Source organism: Monodelphis domestica, chromosome 4 (genome assembly GCF_027887165.1).
Source record: "Monodelphis domestica isolate mMonDom1 chromosome 4, mMonDom1.pri, whole genome shotgun sequence".
Classification (NCBI taxonomy): domain Eukaryota; kingdom Metazoa; phylum Chordata; class Mammalia; order Didelphimorphia; family Didelphidae; genus Monodelphis; species Monodelphis domestica.
This window is the reverse complement of record NC_077230.1, coordinates 136,914,287-136,938,677: the sequence shown is the minus strand read 5'-3', so window position 1 is coordinate 136,938,677 and position 24,391 is coordinate 136,914,287. Positions and strand designations below refer to the sequence as shown.

At 31.9% G+C, this 24,391-nt stretch overlaps 1 protein-coding gene across 4 annotated transcripts in view; it reads right to left on the bottom strand.

The window, feature by feature from the left end:
- SPOPL (speckle type BTB/POZ protein like) overlaps positions 1-24,391 on the bottom strand; it is an 81,031-nt gene that overhangs the window by 38,677 nt on the left and 17,963 nt on the right. Inside the window, exon 1 of one of the 4 annotated variants that reach the window (XR_008911177.1) lies at positions 9,357-9,375. The exons of the other annotated variants lie outside the window; for them this stretch is intronic. The gene's annotated coding sequence lies outside the window, so the exon portion shown is untranslated. Of the gene's footprint in view, positions 1-9,356; positions 9,376-24,391 lie in introns of those variants that run through there. 4 annotated transcript variants of the gene reach the window in all.

Below are 24,391 nucleotides of genomic sequence, written 5' to 3'. Positions count from 1 at the left end.
TGATCCCAAATTTGAGGCCAGGGACAATCAGCAATAGCACAAAAGAAGAACAATAAAGTATTCATAAAAGGAGATGAAAAGGTCTGAGGTATAGAATCATTTGTATATTAGGTAACATTAGAAATTTTATAAACAGACTCTAGAACACTCAAAAAGGAAGGTTGAAGAAATCCTGCAGTTAATAGAAGAGAGGTCACCTGAAGTTTATAGGCCCTGATGCTTCCAGATTACATAATGAAATATAAAGACATTACTGATAGTAACCAACTAGTAATAATATTCTAAGCAAAATGAAACTAGTTCCATGATCCCCAATTCCCCACAACTAACAAATATTCAATATCTACCCCATTCTTTAAAAGAAAATTCACTTGATTCTACCACTCTATCAACAAGCAAATTCTATTTCTCTTCTTTTCATAGTCAATTTCCTAGAAAAAACAAAGCACACTAAGTACAAAGTGCTAACCTGAAAAAGGAAAATAGAACACAAAATATATACATAGATACAATACAAAAGAATAGAAATAAAAGGCAAAGTTAACAATCATAATCTTGAATGCAAAAGGATTAAAACTGTAAATTAAATTTGCATGGTCTTTCTGCTATTGCTACATTTCTGGAACTATATCAAATAATAAATAAATAGCAGGAAGTCAGAAAGCTTTATTTATTAAGAAGTTTCTAGTATATATCCCACTGCATATAATGTTTGCATTTAATTTTAACTTTAAGCAGGCACTACATATATATAATAATTTACACACATGTTCACATACATACTACATATGTATATTTGTGTATATATGAACACAGGTTCATATACACACTATCTATGCTTTATAGGATATTTAACATAAATTAATATTATACCCTGTCAGTTTGTTTTAATCTATTGAGATAATTAAGTGGTTTTACATGGCTCCAAAGAAATGAGAAGACACCCTAAAACCATTCCTTTGTAGACATTGGCAGTCCAGAGTTGTCAAATATTGTACATATCCAGATATTTAACATATATTAATCTACAATTATTATTATTTCTGACTTTTTCCTTTGTTTTCCCTTTAAAATATAACTTCATATACGGCATGAATTTCTGAAATAGGGATGAACACGCAAAGAAATTCTATTTATATAAAAGATACAAGCTATCATAAGAAATTTTAAGTGAATGAAGTATTTAAAATTTAAGAGAAAGGAAAACTGAGTTTAAAAGTATACAATATAAAAAGGATTTTTTAAAATTAATTTATTTTGAAAAGGATTTCTTAAAAACAGTCATATAAGATATAAAAAGGATATAAGAGAATAAAAATAAATGCTATATAACCGATGATAGTAAGGAAAGTACAAGGTACATTTATATTACCTGACAGAGCAAAAAAACTTTTTCACAAATATCAAGTAACGAATGGAAGAAATTACATTATGCTAAAAGGTACCATATACAAATGAATATCTTTACCAACTATATATGCACCAAGATATGATACCTAAATCTATAAAGGGAAAGTCAGATGAACTTCAAAATGACAGACATTAAATTAATTGTAGGAAACTTTTAATATTCCTCTCTCAAAGGGAAAAATGTAATAGAATATGTTAAATAAACTTCAGAAATTAGTGAAAACATAAAGATCAGAAGACAAAAATGTTAAATGTCTCCTTTATGTAACTAATTAATCAAAATAGTGTCCAACAAATTAAAAGAAGCAGCCATTTCAGAAGTGATCAAAAAATATATGCCAAGATGGGGAAAAAAGATAAACTGAATAATTTGTGGATCAAAGAGGGGGGAAATTAACAACTGTGTAAAAGGAACTGGTAACATTGAAGAAAAAACATAATAAAGATTTGGAGGTCAAATATCCAAACTAAAAGAAAGACAGAAAAATAATATGTCTTAACAAAGTAAAAAAAGACAATAGAACATGTAATTCAAATCACATAGCATTAACAAACCTGAAATATAAACAAAGGTAAAGAAATCTTAAAAATTAAAGGAAAAAGGTAAAAAGAAAATGAAAGTCTTAAAAATTGACAAACCTTTAGCTAATTTAAGAGAAAAGTCAAATTAAAATTCTTAAATGAAAGCGTGAATTCACAATGAATAAAGATCAATAACATCAGAAACTATTATACTCAATTTTATGTGCAAAACAGAGAATTTCAAAGAAATATATATGATTAATGACAAAACTGTCAAATACCCAAACTGAAAGACAGACCTTAAACTAATGAACCTCAAAAACATAAAAGGAAGTCATAAATGACCTACTGTAGAGGGAGAAAAAAACCTACTCTGGTGCAGATGTTCACAAATATAATATATTGAATATTTAAAGAGCAATAAATATTCATACTACAAAAATTGTTCTAAATAACTGCAAAAACTCATTCCTTTTATGAGATAAATAAGGTATTACTAACCCATACTAAGGAGAAAGCAGAAAGAGGAAAATATAGACCAACCAAATGTGGTTCAGTTAAATTCGTAGTTTTTAAGAAAGCTGCAGCAATAAACAAAATAAAATGACTCAACAGAACTAAAAATTTGACTTAAAACAAAGATTCATGAATAGGTCAACATTAGAAAAACAATTGGCATCATTGTTAACATAAAACAAAAAACACATGGTTTTATCAATAGCTGTAGAAAAGGCTTCTGATAAAGTGGCACTTGTATGCTAAAACAGTCACAAACTAAACCAAAAAAAAAAGGAGGGCCCCATTTTATTTCATAAAAAATGTTCATCAAGACCAAACATAATAGTATTTACAAATATAAAATACTAGAAGTGTTCCCATAAATAGCAGAGTGAAAGAAATATTCCCCCTCTCCAATATTGTATGATAGTTTTTAGAAACGCTAATTATAGCACTAACACTAGAGAAAAACTTTAGTGGTATAAGCATAAAGAAAAGAATGGGCAACTGTTCAATCAACAAAAGGGATGATACTTAACTTAGAAAATACTAGTTATCAGAAAGAAATTAGATTTATTAAGGCAACAAAATCTTGCAGTTTTCCAAAAACAATCTAACCATCTCTCCTGTTTCATTTTTGTCCCAATTTATTGCTTCTTTAAGTATCTAAACTGCAAAAACCACCCTCCCAAATATACTCACAAAGTATGCAAGTTACCTATTCAATAGAACTGTAATTGGCATGTTTCATCTACTTGTTTTTTTCTATGTGGATCAATACTTTAAGCAAGACTCTATATTGCATTTTGGGTCTTAAAATATTTCTGAAATTAATAAAAACAAGGGGGAAAATGGCATACAATTAAGACAGCCATAGCCTGAAGAAAAGATCAGTGGGTATCATCAAGTGGCAAAAAGGCCCTAAAATGCCTATGTGCCAGACTGACAGGGATATCAGTGAAGGACTAGGTCATTTTAGAATATAAGCTCATTACTAATACATTAGAGAAGGACAGTTGGAAACACATCATGCTTTGTCTCATAAAACAAAGAGAAGCAATAGAAGGATAGAAGTTTCAAGAATGCTTAGTCTAGTCTCTTGCAAAGTTAAGTCATTCCAAGGTCATTTAAGGATCTAAATCAGAATGTAACAACCAAACAACAAAAATTAGTTTTATATTTATCATTCAAAATAATGGCAAAGAGATCATAGAATTTAAAAATTGAGAATTGAAAGGCAACTTTTGATTAATTTGGCACAATCATCCCATTTTACAGATAAGGAAAATTGCTAGAACTATACAAGAAAAAAATGACATTATTGAAAAGGAAGCTATCCTTAAAAGCAAGAGATATTTTTCATGTTTGTCTTTATGTTTGCATTTAGTAGAATCTTTAACTTCTGTTGAATTGAGGATTTTTTTTTAAGTTAAAAAAGTGTTTAGGGAACTGGCTGTTCCTTAAAGAAAAAAATGATAAAGTACAATGAAAAATATCTACCATAAAGAATAGAAGATTCTTAAGACTTTTTGTATATCATAGACCCCGTTGGGAGCCTTGTGAAGCGTATGAATGTTTTCTCATACATAAAATAAAATATGAAAAAAAAAACTATATAGAAACAAAATACTAAAAGGGAAATCAAGCGCATATTGAAATTAAGATGTAATCTTTCCTCTACATTCAAGTTCATAGATTCCAAGAAATCTATCCCCAGATCCCTTTTGCAAGTCTGCATGTTGAACTCAGGTTATGAACTCTTACCCTGGAATATGAAGAAAATGTTAGTTGAGAAAAAATCTAAGTTGTCTACATAAAAAATTATGTCTCTAACTCTATTAAGTAGCATATTGAAGTTCAAGGGAGAAAGACCGTTGGGTATAATTTTAAATGGTCTTTTTTCTTTGATAAACTCTAAATGGTTACTTATGATTTTTTGTATTTGAAGTTGAATGACTTTGAACACAGAGTTGTCTGAAGGGGTTCAATATTAAAAATTAAAATTACTGAAGTAGTATTGTGATTTTTAAATTGAAGTTTTTTCACAGTAACAATTGCAAAAGTTAATTCTTGGTGCCCAGGGGAAATGATACTATATATGTTTCTTTCATTTATTACTGTGGTTTAAGAAGCCAGCTAGGAACAATATCACAATTTACCTACTCCTGCTTCCATCACATAATCATAGCAAAACACATGTGCAGCCAATAAAACCTGTCTTTTCTGTTTCAAAGAAAATATTTCATTCAAGACTATACTATCTGTCAGAACAATTCTTCAATTAAAGTAAATAAGTTTTAAAATTACAGCAGTCACCTGAAATGGGAACAGCTAATGAGCAGTTTGAATTTTTAAAATATTTTAAGTTGTCTAAAATTCTCCATCCTCCCAAATTCATTGTCATACAACTAAATTATGTAACTTTCTTATGAATAAAAACATTTAAGTGGTATTAACTGTTATATGATTTATATAATTAGAAGACTTCAGGGCATAGATGGTACTATTTTTTACTTGTATTGGCAATGTTTTGAATTTAAATATTTTGGAGTAAAAGTGTTTCAAACAAAGGTTTAAGCTTCTCAAGAATTTAAGGTCACCTAAAATAACTATTTGATTTCTCAACTGAAGTTTTGTACCTTTATGTAAATAAGAAGTAAAATTGGTTAAAAAATGAATAAATTGGTACTATGAGAAAACTATACCTCATTTTATATTCAAGTGTTACTTCCCAAGAAAGGGTTAATACAAGTTTTGCAAGAAGTATTTTCACATTTAAATTAGTTTCAAAAATATTTCATTCCTGTTTAAATTTCAAAGAGCTTGGATTCCAAGCACAAAACCAAAATTTTCTCGCTCCTCCCATTTATTAATTATGTACTTATATACATTAGAATATTAAAGAAATTCTTTTGAAAACAATTTTAAACAGGTGACTCAGTGGAACAGAGACTCAGGCCTAGAGATGAGAGGTCCTGAATTCAACACTTCCTAATTGTATGACCACAAGTCCTTAATTCCCATTGACCAGTGCTGGTTCTAAAACAGAAATTAAGTGTTTTAAATAAAATACCCACAAGTTTCCCTCCATTGCCCTTTGTATTATTTAAAATTTTTGTTCTCTGGAATGTATGATGTTTTATTTTTCACAGATATATACTATCACTTGGAGAATATGAATATGGATGATAAGACTGGCATATTGCAATCTCTGAAAGCCCTGAATGCAACTAATATACCCTCCAACTCACAGTCCATCAGCAGTATTTGTCCTAAGATATATGCACACTAATGAGCTAGCCATCCAATGGCCATAATATTAGCAAAATTCATTTTTTGTTTACTTTCTTCATCCTATGTGGAATAACAACTAGATCTCTCCTTTATAACAAGAGGCCTTGTTACAACCCGGTATTATTTGAGGGTACAATGTCATTAGCAAACAGTAAAATCTGGAAGACTTCACCATCTGGAGAAAATCCCTCATCCATTTGGACTCTATGCAAGGCATACACCAGGAACCTGATAAAAAATTCTCCCAAGCATATGCTCATTTTTAAATGATTACACAGAACTAGGAAGGAAAAAATGTAAATATTATTAATTCATAAACAGTGAAAAGGAATGAAAAAAAAGCAACATTTTAGGATCATAATTGATAATAGAATTTTGCAATAAGGGAAATTATGTGTAAAATGACTGTTCAATTCAACTAATACGTTAAATGACTGTTATGAAAAACAAAACTGAAGGCTGCAAAATTATAATGATTATTATGCTTGGCACCAAAGTGATAACCATAAGTGAACAATGGCTTAAAGATACAAAAAGGTAGTTTTCTAGAGAAGGTTCATGTTATCAATAACCACATGGAAAATAATGCTCCAAATAATTTTCAGAAAAATGCAAATTAAGTTAACAAAAAAATTTTTAAATTTAATTAATGTTTTTGTTGCATTTAAGTTCCAAACTGTCTCTCTCTCTCCCCACCCTACACTGGAGAAGGCCACCATTTCACACACACATGATCCTATGCATACTTCCTTCTCTGAAGGTGGATAGCACCTTCCTTCACAAGTTCTTTATAGCTGATTTAAGTATTCATAACTCAAAATAGCTTAGTCATTCATTTATAATTATTCTTTGAACAATATTGCTGTTACTATATGTAATGTTCTCTTGGTTATGCTTGTTTCAGTAATTCATTACTGCTTCCTGTTAAGTCTTTGTTTTATGTTTTATTAAAATCAACCTTTTTATCATTCCTTATATCTCAATCATATACTCCAGCTTGTTTAGCCATTCCCCAATTGATGAGCATTCCCTCAATTTCAAATTCTTTGCCATCGCAAAGAGAGCTGCTATATCTTTGTTAAGAATAAACTGAGTAAATATACCTCCAGAGCAAGAACTGAGATACAGAAATAAAGAAGATACGGTTTTATATATATACATATATCTTTTAATCATGCCTTCTCTAGTAGGGGGAGAGGAGGGACTTTACTGCGTATTTAAATTCTTTTTTTTTTTTTAAATAAAAACAGATAGGGTTTTTCCCCCTTTTCCCTGATCACCTTAGGAAACAGATTTAATAGTGGTTTCAAAGGCTATACACAACTCCAGACTGCTTTCCAAATGGTTACATTAGTTCACACATAGTTTAAGTATCCCAATTTTTTCATATCCATTTGTCAATTTCCCCTTCTAACATCTTAGCAAATTTGATAGGTAAGATATCTTGAAGTTGTTTTAATTTTCATTTCTCTAATCAATGATGATTTAGAGCATTTTTCCTAGAACTATAGCTTCTAAAAATTGTTCATATCTTTTGACCATTTATCAGTTAGAAAATGACCCATATTCTTAAAAATTTGATAGCTTTCTAAATATTTAAGATATAAAACCTTTATCCAAAAACCTATCTATAAAATTTTTTTCCAATTTTCTTTTACAGCCTATCTCACACAAGTCAGTGACAAGATGACAAAAAAGGAAAATGGCAAATGTTAGAGGGGTTATGGGAAAACAGGTACATTAATACATGGAGCTGCAAATTTTCTAGAATTCTGGGAAACAATCTAGAACTATTACTGTGCATTTTCTTTAACCCAGCAAAACAATTAGGCATATACTCCCAGAACAATTAAAAAACAAAATTAACTAATATATACAGAAATATTTATAACAGCTTTTTGAAGTAAAAATATACTGAAAACCAAATGGGTCCCCATAAGTTAGAAAAGGGCTAAACAAATTATGGTATATGAGTTAATAAAATAATATGGTGACATAAGCAATGACAAAAGGGAAAGAGCCAGAGAAACCTGGAAGGACTTGTTTAATACAGAGTGATGTGAGCAGAACAAAAATAATTTTATACAACAACAAAACTGCAAATGAACAACTTTGAAAAATTTAACTCTTGACCAATGGCAATAACCAACAATAATTTAAGAGGACTCATACTGAAGCTCCTTGACCTTTGTCAAGGTGATAAATTCTGAGTGCATTATTTTTTGGTTATAACAAATATGGGAATTTATTTATTTGTTACAAAGATTTTTTTTTTTTTATGAAGAGGCATCAAATAAGTCATGACTATTGGGGAAAGAGGGAAAACTGGCACTGATGAATGATATTAGAGATTGGACATATACAAATGTCAGCTAGTTAAAAAAAAAAGCAACATACTTGAAAAGCTGATTATGAAAAGGTTTTATTTTCCAAAGATGACTTGTCAAACGTAATCAAAGGCATATAAGGGTATTAACCAAATGGCAAAGTTATTAATCAGCAAGTAAAGAATTTAATAATTAAAGAGAATAAGAAACAGTTAATGCATATAGTTTTTACTACTATGACACTCAATTGACATTACTGGAAATTAGAGAAATTAGTTCTGAAAGGTGCCCCTTGGGCCACTTAATCTTTATAATCCAAAATTATGGATGAGCTACATTATTTTTCTAACCTTCATCAATAATCTCAGTATTTTCAAAACCAATATCCATGAAAAAAGAACCAGGAGCTATTTAATTCTGTTTTTTTTTTTTTAAACCCTTACCTTCCATCTTAGAATCAATACTGTGTATTGGTTCTAAGGCAGAAGAGTGGTATGGGCTAGGCGGGGTGGGGGTGGGGGGTTGTCAAGTGACTTGCCCAGGGTCACACAGCTAGAAAGTATCTAATTCCAGATTTGAACCCAGGACCTCCTGTCTCTAGGTCTGGTTCTCAATCCACTGAGCCACCCAGCTGCCCCCCCCATTCTATTCTTTTTTTAAGGAGTAAGTGCACTGAAGATGAACATCCAAAACAAAGTGACCCAGGAGAGGAGGCTAAGATTATCTAAAGTCTTATTAAAGGAAATGGAGATATTTAACTTGGAGTAGATATAAGAAGAATTTAATAGTAGTCTTCAAGTGTAAAAGGAGAATTAGATTTGTTCTTCTGTCAGGCCTCAGAAGAAAAGAAGTTAAAATGTGGCAGGTTTATTGCAAACAATATAAAATATCAAAAAGGGGGGAGTGACTTACCATGTGCCCTCTCATAACATGCTTTCAAACAAAAAGTTAAATAACATCTATATGCCATGTCTTTATCCACATCACTGGACTAAAAAAAAAATGCAAAACACTCCAGGGCCAAATCACAGGTATCTACCCTAGGTTTTGTACCCTTCAAAAACACAGATCCCCTGCCACTGAATGATTAATAACAATTCATTGAGGCCAGTCATTCAACCATTTCTGAATCTATCTAATAATATTATCATCTAGTCCACATTTTTCCATCTTTTCAAGAATATCATGTGACATTTTTGGTTAAAATCTAGGTAAACTATATGAACATTATGTGCTCATCTACTAGTTTTGTAATCTTGTACAAAAAAAAAGAAATGAAACAAAGAAGAAAAAGTCTGGGACTACCTGTTCTTGCTGAAACCATCAAGATTACTTCTCTGGAATCAATTTCTCTTTCTAGATGTTCATTATCTCTAGTGATAAAACATACAAAATTGTACTGAAATCTTATTAGTTTCATATGAATCATTATTTTTATTATTGAAATTCAATCATCTGTTAAGAAAGTATCATAATGTCAAATTTCACAAAATTACAAAATATCAGGTTTAAAAATGACCTAAAGCTAGTCTAACCTACATCTGAAAAGGAATTCTTATTCTGGAGAAGAGATGGTTTATCTTGTTTGATGACCTGTAGAAAGAGCACATACTATGGCAGTCCATTACATTTTTAAATAGTTCTTTTGGCTAAATTTCTCCCTATATTAAATCTAAATCTACCACTTTTCAAGTTCTTTTGCTTCTAAAGCCAAGCAGAACAAATGTAATTTATGCTAGAATTTTTATAGGAATCAATAATGTGCAAAATGTCCTAGTCCACAGACTTGTGTTTTCTAACTATTGAGGGGTGGGGTGGGGTGGGGGGCGTAAAAGGGCAAAAAGAGAGGAAAATAAACATAAGGATAATTAATGGTCCTTCAATTTCATAATACCTTCCCATTTTCTATTCTCTTTCAAATATTACTGACATTGGCTTAATAGCAATCATATCTGCCAATTTTTTCAATACTGCAAGATTCAATTTTATCTAGGCCAGATGACCTCAATTCATCAAAGGCAACTTGGTGTTCTCTTAGTATTTCCTTACTTTTCCTGGTATCAATTCCCTAGTCATTTCCAGTACAAAGGCCATTATCCTTGAGAAGAGAAGCAAAATAAAAGTTAAGTAGCTATCTCATCTCTGTTGTCAAACATAATCATCCCATCCACCTCAAGAAAATGACCTATTTTTTCTTTGATCCTTTTTATTCCAATATAGCTAATGTTTTAACTATTTTCTGAATATACAAGACTATCTCATCTTCCTTTTTTATCTATTCATGTTTCCTTTGAATAAAGTATCCATAAACATATTCCATCCATAAATTACTGATTCATACCTAAAATCAAATTTGCCTCCTTTATTTATACCTAGTTCTTTATTGATTGCAAGTAGACTTTGGGCATTTGTATTAATGTTTAAATTCTAAGTAACTGGCACCTAAGATTTTAAACCTCTGTGAATTTAATAGTAGTCTCAACTACTGTTTTTTTAATGCAGCTCTTCTCTATGGGATTTAACTTGATATAGACAGTTTTCTTCCCATCTTTTTAAAAGCCCTTTTGTTCTGATTAAATACACAATTTTTAAACCTTTACCCTCTGTCTTAGAATCAATAGTAAGCATCAATTCCAAGACAGAAGAACAGTAAGGCCTAAGCAATTGGACTTAAATGATTTGGCCAGGGTAACACAGATAGTTAAGTGTCTGAGACCTTCCATCACCAGGCCTGGCTTTCTATCCACTTAAGACACCTAGCTGCCCTTTCAATATACTATTACAGAAAAATCTGTAAAAGACAATCTACTCTTCTTTGAAATTTGAAGAGAAATAATAATCTACCATAGTGTAACAGAAAATAACAAAAACACTGAAACTGAAGGCTTCAAAATTTTAATGACCAACCTTGCCCCAAAAAGAAAAATGAGAAGGTACCTGCATTCTCTCTCGTTTCACAGAAGTGGGGGGCAATTATGAATTTGTATTGCTGCATAAATTAAGCTTCTGTGATGGTGCCTTTAAAAAATTATTTTAAAGGATGGCTAGGGAAATGGGCAAGCTACATTAAAAAACACAGTTGATGAAAAAGCTTAAATATGATAAAGACATACCAAACCCATGAAGTTCAATAAAACAAATAGAGAACTATAGATCAATATCATGAATACTGATAAAAAATATTAAAGTAAGTTTCTGACAAAATATATAGCAATTTATCCAAACTCTCATTTACTATCACCAAGATAGTCTGATAGGTGCCAAGGATGTAAGGATGCATTGGGGGGGGGGGGGAGATTACACATTAATAACATTAATAACAAAATGACAAAACAAACTCCTTTGGTTAAAAATGACCCAACTAAAAAAAGTTCATACCATAAATATCAGAAAAATATGAGATAACTATATATAATAGAATTGATATAACAACAAAAGTCATTATCTAATAGATTAGTGGTCAAAAGAGATGAACAAACTGGTCTCAAAAGAAATAGCCATATGAAAAAATGCTCTGCCACTAATAAAGGAGATATATATTAAAACAAATATGACAGCTCTACAGTTCCACCACAAAAGCATAAGATAGATAAAAATGGTAAAAAAAGGAAAACTGACAATTAAGGATAAGGATGATTTGTAGAACTGTGAAATGGTTTGTCCATTCTGGGGAGAAATTTGGAATTAAACTAAAAGTCACTAAATCATACATATTCTTTGATCCATCAAAACTGTACACTATGGTCACATATAAACCAATATATACAGGAATATTTATAGAATCTTGTTTGACTGCAAAATCAATTTGTTTGGAAACAAAGTCAGCAATCATTAACTGGGGAATGATGGAACAAAGTAATTATATATATGGAATATTATTATGCAATAAAAAATATCAAAGGGATGGATTCAGAAAAACCTTGTAAGGAATGTAAGGAATATGTAATTCTTTCCTTTTTGAACTTGACAAATATCAAAGAACATTTCAATATATAAAAAACAAAAAGAGAATTCCATAGACTTCTTGTGTACAGTATATAAAATATAGTAATAAGAATTCTTGACTTGAATGGGCTGATAAAGAAATGAACTAGAGTACAACAACTACCACTTCAAAAACGTAAAGTAAAACAACTTTAAAAGATTTTAGTAGCAGAATATTTAGTCGATTTGGGAGTAAAAAGACAAAACAATTACTCTGATCAAAATAAAGCCCAATCATAAGCTTTGAAGACTGATGATAAAACATGCTTCCCCCATCTTCTTAAAGCACTAGAGAAAGAAAATGAGACATGTCTTCAGACATAGCAATGTATGAATTTATTTTCCCCGATTATACTTATTTCTTACAAGGGAGTAAGTAGATGGGGGAGAAGGGTGTTTGCTTTCAGAGAGGGGAAGGACTGGGGCTGAATTAGCAAGTAGTGATATGAAGCCAAAAAAGTAATGAATCAAAAATACACATAAGAAAAATGGAAGATCAGGAAAAGGGGGGGGGGTGGAGAATTTTTGTTACTACCAAATTAAATTTTATATATATAATACTAGAAATCCAATTCTATGTGGAATCCTATTTTTATTCCTTTTATGTTGAATTGTTTATTGATATCTGTCAAGATTAAAGAGAAACGTGTCCATATTTGCCATACTCTAGTCAAAAGAAAGCCAATGAGAAAACAGTTATAAACAACTTCACCCAGTCCATGGCTGCACAAATAGACTGCCAGAAACCAGGAGAGGATCTAAGCAGAAACAAACCAGGATAGGACAGCTCAAAAGAAGAGACCAGTCTCAGAGTAGGAAATAAGTGACCAGTAAACAGTAAACAGGAATGAGGTGAGAGAGCCAAGCACAAAGTTCCAATTTAGAAACTGAGGCTAGAAAAAAACATTCTATGTCTTACTGCTAGGCACTCCTAAGCACTTTAAAATATTATCTCATTTTATCCTCACAACAATCCTTAGGAAAAGAAGCTTTTATTATCACCATTTTACAGATGTCAAAAGAGAGGGGGGATTTGGGCAGGTAATAAATGTTTGAGAATGAATCTGAACTCAGGTTTTCCTGTTTCTAGGCCTCTAACCTTAAGAAAATTTTGCATGGAATAAGAATGCAAAGTATGAAGAAGCCTTAAATAAAAGGCTTCAGATATGGGAGGTGGAGGGGGGAAGGATTACTTTAGAATCAATAGGGAACTATTTATTTCCTATGCCTCTTTAGTGAGAGGCAAATAAACCCATTTTCTGGGGGCCTTAGTTTCCTCATCTGTAGAATGAGTAGATTGAAGTAGATAGATGGCCTCTAAGATGTCTCCAGTTCAAAATCTATGACCCTAAGATTTTTAGGGGAATGAAATAGACTTGTGAAACAATATCAATTTGGCAGATATGTGAAAGATGGATTGGAAAGGGATAATAATAGTCACATTTGTATCAGTAAGTTCTGTTAAACTGAAGCATGATGTGCTCAATGAATGAACTATAAAATACAAATGTCAAAAATGGGATACTGTTATTTAGTTGCAAAGAAAAAGAAAATACAATACTTGTTTCTATAGAGGTCTTGGCAGGCAACAATTTAACTGAACTGTAAAATGTATTTAATATCTTTAAATTGTTTCAAATGATCACTTTGCCTTAAACTTAATTACTGATACATTTTTAAAAGAAAAAAGGTTACTTTTTATAGAAGCCTATAGAGTACTATATTTACCACTTTTTTCACTCTATGGAAAGGCATTTCCATTTAAAAAGGTCTCTGGATTAACAAACGCATCATAAATATTATACTCAAAGGCTACCTTCTTGCCTGACAAGTTTCTCTCCAAATAAATCAAATGTGAACTCCTTTCCATTTACATTCTCTGCAAAGGCAATATACTACTGGTTTCTTTTTCAAGCTTGAGATCCATCTGTTGCCTTGTTTCTTCTACTTTCCCTATGTTTTACTTTCTTCCTTCTAGCAGATTTAGAGCTTCATACATTATGTGTAAACAAAAGCATGATGACCAGTAAATCAACAACTTAGGCACATGGGACAATGAAAGAGTGATACACAATGCTCATACAGCTGCTCTCCTTATGTTCTTCCATGTTTCCTCCTATTCCCTCTACCTAACCCCACTGCACCCTTCCCCCTCCAAAAAAAAAAAACCACACTCCTTATAACCATCATCATTATTCTAGTTGTTGTTTAAATGCCAAATGACCTTTCTCATGGGCCCTTCTTTAGGATGGAAGAAATACAGAAAACTCACATTATCATTCAAAAACACGCAAAGATTCAGAATTTCAAAAGGTTAAAAGTATCCTGAAATTGGTGGCTATATAAAGTTCCTTTGATAGGGAAAAAATGCATAAGCTCCATTTTCAAATATATAATGAATATATACCAATTCTCAATCTTGAACTTTTCTATGTAAAGTATACTGAATTCAGTCAGTCCTTCAGGATTGTTTATATAAATTCTTAATCTGGGGACCAAAAACTTTTTTGATAACTATATTTAAATGAGTTTCCTTTGTAATCCTATAAATTGTCTTACATATTTAAAAATAATCTGAGACTGGGTCTAGAGTTCTTTAGACTGCCAAAGGGGACCAGGATCATCACATAAAAAGCTAAAGAATTTCTGGTTTAGATGATATCTGGCAGTCTTACATTACAGTTCTGTAATTCAATAGTTACACAAGAGCTGCTCCAAGATACTTTAAAGTATTTTCCAAGTGTGCTTTTTGGAAAGATCATTTTAAAAAGCTCAAACTTTGAAGAAAAAAAAAAAACATTCCTAAGGAGGCTAAATTGTTTTACTATTATTGAATAGAAAGATATTCATATGTCACTCATCATGGTTATCTCCAAATTTTTCTTTAGATGAATGGTGGCATTATAAAATCATAAATTGGATATAATGATGTCCACTAATTATTATCATTTTCTCCTGATTAGGATTTATTTTTTTAAAAAGAATTACAAGTAAAAAACATAATGTAATATCAACAAGATTCATTTCCTTTTTTGCATAATGAGTGCATGAAATACATGGACGATTATAGGGGAAATCAAATACATTGAAATAGTTATCTATGTCAAGGCATGACAAAATAGATATAGAAACAAATACATATAGAAACAATTTAATAGTCTCCAGTTTAAGATATAAAGAAATGTCATATTTAAGTATATGGAAAGTTATACTATGTTCACCATTTAGAACTGTTAGAACAATAGTTATATACAAACATTTTGTAAATAATTTCATCACTATTAGCTTAATGAATTAATTTTCTTTCATATAACACATAATGAGGATCCTTTATCATTTTTTAAATTGCTAACAGAAATACTATTATAAATAATTTCTTTATCTAACCTACAAATTAAATTATTTTAATACAACTTCAGCAATTAACTCATGCATAAAAAAAGCAAAGGATGAAAACTAAAGATCCAACTACACAAACAGAACTTAAAGGACTAAAAATAGTTAACAATAACAAAATAAAACAAATATTTCTACTATTATTCTATTTTAAAACCACGTATTTAAAGTACTACCCATATACAAACCATTAGACTAGGCAATGTAAAAATAAAGCAAAGGAATGTTTTTATCCTGATACCTTGAAATTGTATTAGCAAAATTAAAAAAAAATGAATTTCAGTTAGTATCTTGGTTCTATAGCTATCCAATATTAAAACAGTATCTTAAATGCTGAAAAAGAAATTAAAAGAGCTACATGAAATGTAAATGTTTCAAATCTAGAAAAAATATGTTGCTATAATACTTAAACATAAAAGGCCTCTTTCCAAATAAAAAGGTAAAAGGGACCAATAGACAAAAATATGCAGTCAATAATCTTTTTTTAAAGACAAAGTATGATAAAACGACTACATTATGAATACAAAAATGAACCATCAATATCATATGAAAACAGATTCATAAAAGCAAAGTAGTTTATAAATTTTCTAACTTAGGAATTAAAGCAAGAAAAGAACTGAATTTGAAGAAAACAAATTCCAAAGTTTAAATTCCCCAATCTAGTCTCTATAAAAGCAGTGAAACTGGATGAATTCATTTAACCAATATGGACCACAGTTTCCTAAAAAAAAAAAGTACTGTTAGATTAGATAATTTCTAAGGTCTTTTCCTTAAAGATCTTATAGATTAAACTCTATAAACTTCTGGTGGTTAATAAAAGCCACTATTACTCATTTTTAACAAAATTTAGGTATCGAAAGGACAACATTGAAAAGGGTTCCATCTGTGAGTGAATACATATATATTCATTTCTCATCTGTTAAGCTTATTTTTTAAAATGTGATAGATGAAACATGTAAATATGGCCTAAATTTGCTCAGTCTAAAATAGGGGCAGTTAGGTAGCTCAGTTCATAGAGAGGCAGACCTAGATTCAAATGGGACCTCAGACATAGGCTAGCTGTGTGACCCAGGGCAAGTCAAAATCCCAATTGCCTAAACCTTACTGCTCTTCTGCTTTTGATTCCATAATGGAAGGGAAGGGTTTAAAAAGGAAAAAAAAGGAAAGAAAGCTTAAATAAATTTTTAAAAAATGTGAACTAAGACAGTGGATTAAAGGCAGCAAGTAACCCAGCTGAACTCTAATTTTAAAATAACACCAATAAAAGGTGAAGATGAAAGATTTTTTCTGACCTAAGAAACCTTAAGAGGTCCTCAGGAGAGGCTTCAGGGGAGCAGGGACCTTTCTTGGGTAAAGATCAGAGCCCAGACCAGGAAAACAGTGACCATACTTCTCCCCAAATCACACTACCTTGGAACCAAAACAAAACAAACAAAAACAAACAAAAAAACTAGCAGATCACCAGAACAAGCTCTGAAAACAGCAACACTAAAAAGCATGAAGCTTGAGACAGAAAGTACCTCCCCAACCCCAGGTGAGAAGAGTTAAACCTTAACATAAAATTCAAAGATTCCCTGGGTAGGGAAGACCAAGACCAACCTCAAGAATACAACAATATTAAACACCTAAAAACAAAACCTCAAAGAAAAATGCTAATTCGAAACAAACCCAACAAGAATTCCTAACAGAACTCCAAAAATTGATGAGGGATATAGGAAAGATTAGGAAAAGAATAAGAGTAATAAGAAAAATGAAGAAAAAATCAAAAGCTTGTAAAAGAGGCCAAAAAAATGAAAAAAAAAAACCTCAAAAAAACAGAATTGACTGAATGGTAAAGAGGTACAAAAATGTACTGATGAAAATAATTACTTAATAGCAGAAGTGGCCCAATGGAGAAAGAGGTATAAAAGCTTACTGAAGAAAATAATTCCTACTCCATGATACATCAAGAAGTAATAAAAATAAAAGTTAAAAGAATGAAAAAAATAAAAGAAAATTTAAAATACCTCATTGGGGAAAAAACTGAACTGAAAAATAAATCAAGGAAAGATAATTTTAAAATTATTTAACTACCTGAAAGGCATGATCAAAAGCATAGACATTTTACTTCCAGAACTTATCAAGAAAAATGACTCAATATCTTAGATTCAGAAGGTAGAATAAAAAATGAAAAAATCTACTGATCATCTCTTGAAAGAGACCCCAAATGAAAATTCCCAGAAATATAAGATCCTGATTCCAGAATTCTCAGGTTGAGGAAAAAACACTGCAAACAGCCAGAAAGAAACAATTCAAATATCATGGATTCACAACCAGGATAACACAAGACCTAGCCATTTCTACTTTAAAGAAGCAGAGGTCTCCAAATATATTTCAGCAAGCAAAGAAGCTAGGTTTTATAAGCCATCAGTAACATATCTAGCAAAATAAAGTACTATCATTTCATAGGGGAAAATGGACATTTAATGAAAAAGTGGGTACTCAAAGCAATCCTAATTTAAAAAGAAAAAAACGAACTGAATAGAAAATATATTTAAACATAAGACACATGAGAAGCCTAAAAAGCTAAGCATGAAAGAAAACTCATACAAGACTCAGAGAGTTAACTGCTTACATACCTATTTGAGATTATGATACATACAACTCCCAAGAACTTTATCATTATTGGTGCAGTTTGAAAGTTTACAGAAGGGGACAGGTAGGTAGCTCAGTGGACTGAGAGCCAAGTCCAGAGACAGGAGGGTTCTGGATTCAAATCAGGCTTTAGACATTTCTTAGCTCTATGACCTTGGGCAAGTCACTTTACCTCCCCTTGCCTCACTCTTCTGTCTTGGAACCAACACACAGTATTGATTCTCAAATGTAAAATAAGGATTTTTCTTTTTAAGTTTACATAGAGGGAATGGTTCTGAGTCTATTATGTTAGAATGATCTTCCCCCTCAAACAATGAAGGGGTGAGAAAGAGGGATGCAGTGGGAGAAGGGACATGGAAGAGCAGAATGGTGAAAAGTATAACACATAAAAGAAGTACATAAGGAAGAGCTTTTACAGTGTCGAGGAAAATGGGGGTGGCAGACAATGCAGGAGGAAACCTCATTCTCATCAGAATTGGTTCAAAGATAGAAGGTGTGGGTGCAAACATACACACACACACACAAACACACATTCTTCTTTTCTAACTTACCTACAACATAAGAAATGATGAGCAGTTTAATTTTTTAAAAACTTGGAAAGATCTATGTGAAGTAATGAAAAGTGAAACAAGTAGAACCAAACGAAGAACATTATATACAGCTATATAATTAACATTTGAAAATAAAATAAATTTTAAAAATTAAAAAAACTTATTCAATAAGGAAATAAAAGGAAAAGGAAAGAAATGAAAGATGTGAGGAGAATGAAAAAGGAGAAAGTGAATTAAGGGAGGCAGTGGTTAGAAACAAAAAAGACTTTTTGAGGAGGGGCAGTAAAAAAAGAGAGAAGAACAAAATAAGAAGGAATGGAGGGAAACAGTAATCATAACTGTTGATATCAATGAGAAGAGCTTACACATAATGGAAACAGATAGTAGAATGCACTAGAAAACAGAATCCAACAATATGTTGTTTACAAGAGACACACAAAACAAAAATACACACAAAGAGTTTAAAGAAAAGGCTGGAATAGAATCTAATATGCTTCAGCAAAAGTTAAAAAAAGGGCTCAAGTGGGGTGGGGAGAGCAACCATGATCTCAGACAAAGCAAAAGCAAAAACAGACCTAAAAAGTACCATAGACAATCGAATAACAAAAAAATCTTTACAGAAAGTTTCTCTGATTAAGTTCTCATTTCCCATACATAGAGGAGTCAAACTTATAAAAAGTAAGAATCATTCCTCAATTGATAAGTGGTCAAAGCATATGAACAGGCAGTTTTTAGGAAAAAATAAAATCAAAGCTATAGTCATATAAAAATCTAGTCATATAAAAATGCTCTAAGTCACTACTGACTTAGAGAAATACAAATCAAAATTATGAGGTATCACCTCACACTCATCAAAAATGATAAATGCTGAGGGGGAAGGGGATGATGAAAAATAGATATACTAATGAATTGTTGACTGAGTGATGAGTTGGTCCAACCATTGTGAAGAACAATTTGGAAGCAGGTATAAAGAGGATACTCTTTAACTTGGCAATACTACTACTTGGTCTGCATTCCAGAGATCAAAGGAAATTCAAAAGTAGCTATATATACAAAGATTTTTATATCAGTTCTTTTAGTGGTGACAAAGAATTGGAAATCAAGGAGATGCTATCAATTGGGGAAATAATTTAACAAACTATGACATAAGATTATAGTTTTTGTTCTCGTTCAGTCATTTTTCAGTTCGGTCTAAATCTTCATGACCGCATTTAGCATTTTCTTGGCAAAGACACTGAAGTGGTTTAGCCACTTCCTTCTCCAGCTCATTTTACAGAAGAGGAAACTAAGGCAAACAGAGTTAAGTAACTTGCCCATGGTCACACAATTATTAAGTGTCAGAGACCAGATACAAACTCATAAAGATGAATCTTCCTGACTCCAAACCTGGTAATGTAATCGTAAACCTGCCACCTAGCCAAACTGTAAGAGAGTAGTACTCTTGTGCTATAAGAAATGATGAGGGGAATGATTTCAGAAAAATGTCAAGACCTATATGAATTGACAAAAAGTTAAGTGAGAACTATAAGATCATTGTATACATTACAGCAATGTTATAAGGATCAACTGTGAACCATATATGATTGCTCTGATCAAATACAATGATCCAAGACAATTCCAAGAAACTAATGAAGAAAAAAATGTTCTTAACCTGCAGAAAAAGAACCAACGAACTCCAAGTGCAAATTGAAGTATAATTTTCTTACCACAACATGGCTAATATGGAAATGTTTTTCGTGATTCCAAATGTATAATTGATTTATTGCTTGCCTTTTCAGCAGGTGAGAGCAACAGGGAGAATTTGGAATTGAAAATTAAAAAAGGAATGCTTATAAATAAACAATTTTTTTGAAAGCTGGAGTGTTGGGGGAAGAACTTTGAATAATGGGAAATTCCATAAAGGTGTGCCTTTGGAGCTAACATGTGAGCTAAGCACGAAGATTTCAAGGGGCATAAATGAGGAAAGAGAACATCTGAGGCATGGATGACAGCTTGGGTAAAGGTACTGAGGTTGAAGGAGTAGTTTATACAAGAAATTTGGTGAGCCATCCCATGTAGAATCCAGAATGTATTAAAAAGAGTAATATGACATAAATCTGGAATGATAGGTTGGAGCCAGATGGTAAAGGACTTTAAATGCCAAACACTGGAGCTTTCAATTTATGCCAAAGGCAATGTTAGCTTTTAAACAGGAGAGTGACATAAGCAGACCAGTGTTTTGTAAAGATCCATCTGGCACAAGATTATTTGAAGTAGAGGAAGACTCTGGAAGAACAAAAAACCAGGAGGCTATTCCAGAAGTCCAGATAAATGGTAACAAAGGCTCAAACCAGAGATGGAAGTCAGCTAAGGAGAGAAAAGAGAACAAATGCAATTGATTAGATATAAGAGGTGAGGAAGAGTGAAGCACTATGGATGACTTCAAGGTTATGAGACTGGAATGCAATAGAAATAGAAATGCAAACTGCAAAGTTATTTTTTGAAATTATCAAAACACTGACATCCACATCTAGTGGCAACTATTGTACAAGCTTTCTCAAAAATAAATAATGGGGCAAGTTGGTGGCACAATAGAGAACCAGACCTTGAATGGAGAGGGCCTGTCTTCAAATATGACCTGATACTTCCTAGCTGTGTGATCTTTGACAAGTCACTTAATCCCATTTGCCTTAACCCATATCCTTCTGTCATAGAGTTGTTACTAGATAGAAAATAAGGTTTTAAAAAATAACATATAGTTCACCACTCACCTCCTTAAAAAAAAAGTGAAGTAAAAGCAGCTGTGACCTAAGTTAAATATCAGGGAATGAGCTTTTCCAAGTAAATTTTCCAGACAACCAAAGCTTATCCTCTTAATTGGGAGAATTTTAATTTTGGCCAGTACCAGATCTGAAGTCAAATAACCTGGAGTCAAATCAAGGATCACCTACTTAAGTCTATCAGAAAATTTCACTTCTCTAGGCCTCAGTTTCCTCATCTGGAAAAGTAAAGCATTGAATTAAATAACTAAGGTCTCTCCCCCAGCTTTAAATGAATGATCTCATGACTGCCTACTTAAATATAATTTTAAAATCTGACCCATTCTTGATGACTAAGGGTCATCAAAATGTATTCTAAAGATTACACTTAAACTGAAGGATTATTAAAATAATGCTCACATTTAGTGCTTTTCAATTTTATCCACTACCACTCTGGATCATGGTATAGTGTTATCCAGTTTGACAGACGAAAAAGCAAATTAAGAGAAGTTAAATAACTAATACCCAGTTACAAGACTAGTAAATACAAATGATAGTCCTTGAACACAATCCTTCCACTAAACCATAAATCCTATAAGGCTATTTATCCCTCTATGTTTTTTTAAACCCTGACCTTGAATCTTAGAATCAATACTGTGAATTGGTTTCAAGGAAGAAGACCTTAGAATCAATACTGTGTATTGGTTCCAAGGAAGAGTGGTAAAGGCTAGGAAATGGAGGTTAAATGACTTATCCACAGTCACAAAGCTAGGAAATGTCTAAGGCTAGATAAATTTAAGCCTAGGTCCTCCCATCTCTAGGCATGGCTCTTAAGTCACTGATCTGTGCCCCAGTCCCTTCATTTTCAAGTATTCAAGGTCCCTGTTTTATTTTAAGGCTAAAAGAATTAGAAAAGTAAGAGTTCTAGTATTAGAATTCTGTTGATTCTGTGAAAGACTTGGCTACTTTCAGCAATTTTGAAGGACTTAAGACAAAGAATGCTATTTACCTCCAGAGAAAGAACTATTGGGAATAAGATGCAGATCAAAGCATAGTATCCTCTATATTTGTTTATTGATGATTTTATTTTGGGGTTTTGGTTCTGAGTATTCTCTTACAACAATGATAAATATGCAAGTATATTGTGCTTGATTGTGTGTGTAAATCTATATCAAATTGCTTACTATTTCCGAGAGGTGGAAGGGAAAAAAACAATGTGGATCTTATAACTTTGGAAAATACTGAAAATTGTTATTAATTATAATTGGGAAAATAAAGTATCTTTGAAAAAAAATAAAATTAAGGATAAATAAAATTCTGTTAAGAAGCTACATGGCAAAAAAAGCTACCATGAATTCAAGATCATTTTAAAATGAAATTGTACTATATCTATACACATGAGAAAGTTTGTGTGTGTGAATGGGTGATGTGAAAGACTAAGTATCCAGTATGTTCCTCTATGTACATTTGTTGACTTAATATGCTTAGAGAAATTAAGTATTTTGTTGAAAATAAAAAGACCAGGGGGCAGGTAGGTAGCTCAGTGAGAGCAAGACCTAGAGATGGGATGTCCTCGGTTCAAATCTAGCCTAAGATAATTCCTAGCTATATGACCCTGAGCAAGTCACTTAACCCCCATTACCTAGCCCTTACAGCTCTTCCATCTTTTGGCTCTAAGATGGAAGGGAAGAATTGGTTTTTTTTTTAAAGAAAAGAAAAGAAAGCAAGGGAAGGCCAAAATGATAAAAGCCCAAGGTATATCTTGATTGAGATACCCTTATAACTCTCCTTAGAGAGTTACAAATCACTACCCAAGATAAATAAAACTAAATTAAATACATTTTTGATAGGTTGCAAATCACTACCTACATTAAGTAAATTCAAACTAAGTTTCCTTTTTGAGATTTTTAGACTAGTTTTCAAATTCAGCTTTCTCTTTCCTTAGTAACATTCAAGCATTTATCATTGCATACTATCAGTATAAATGCCTCTAAAAACTCCACTCATCTTTATTAGTAGTAGTCCAAAATGGGGCCTTAGAAGCTATGAAAGCTACTAGCAAGACTCTTGCTTTTGCAAGAGGCATTTTTGCAGCCCACTGCACTTAATAAGCACTATTAATCTCTGCAAGAGAACCTCTAACCCCAAACAATACATTTCAAAAGTGTATCTAATATCTTCCCTCAAAACAATTATAGTAACAATGCTAAAATAATGACAAAAATTAGAAAAGAAACCAGGTTAAATTAGTATCAGTTTGGTTTATGCATTTACTTGAGCTCTCAACTTTATATTCTCATCTATAAAATGGGATAGAACCAAATGGGAAAACAAACATAAATGGAATATCAGTTTCCCTTAAGAAATTACAAAAGGGAGGGGGCAGCTGGGTAGCTCAGTGGATTGAGAGCTAGCCCTAGAGACGAGAGGTCCTAGGTTCAAATCTGGCCTCAGATACTTCCCAGCTGTGTGACCCTGGGCAAGTCACTTGACCCCCATTGCCTAGCCCTTACCACTCTTCTGCCTTGGAGCCAATACACAGTATTGACTCCAAGATGGAAGGTAAGGGTTTAAAAAAAAAGAAAAAGAAAAAAGAAATTACAAAAGGGAAGGACTCGGATAAATCTAGAATTGTGTGAACTAAACTTCACACATAGAGCAAAATCAATCCTATACATGCTGTGGATTGTACTAAGCACCAGGGATAGAAAGAAAATGAGCAGAACCAGGAGAATTACAGTACTTAAAGAACAATACAGTAAAACTACTATGAAACACATACTAATAATGTATAATTTTTAGAATACCATATATGCATTTTCTAAACAAATTTAATGTATTTCTTTAAATTTTATTTTAATTAAAACCAAAAAAATAAAGGGAGGACAGAGATCTTAAGTCATATGCCCTCATTTTTTCAGGGGAGAAAACTAAACATTCACAAAGTCAACTAGTGGTAGTGCTGGGATTTAAATTTAGGTTTCCTAACACCAAGGCTGTTCATTATATTTTCTCTAATATTACATGAAAATATGTT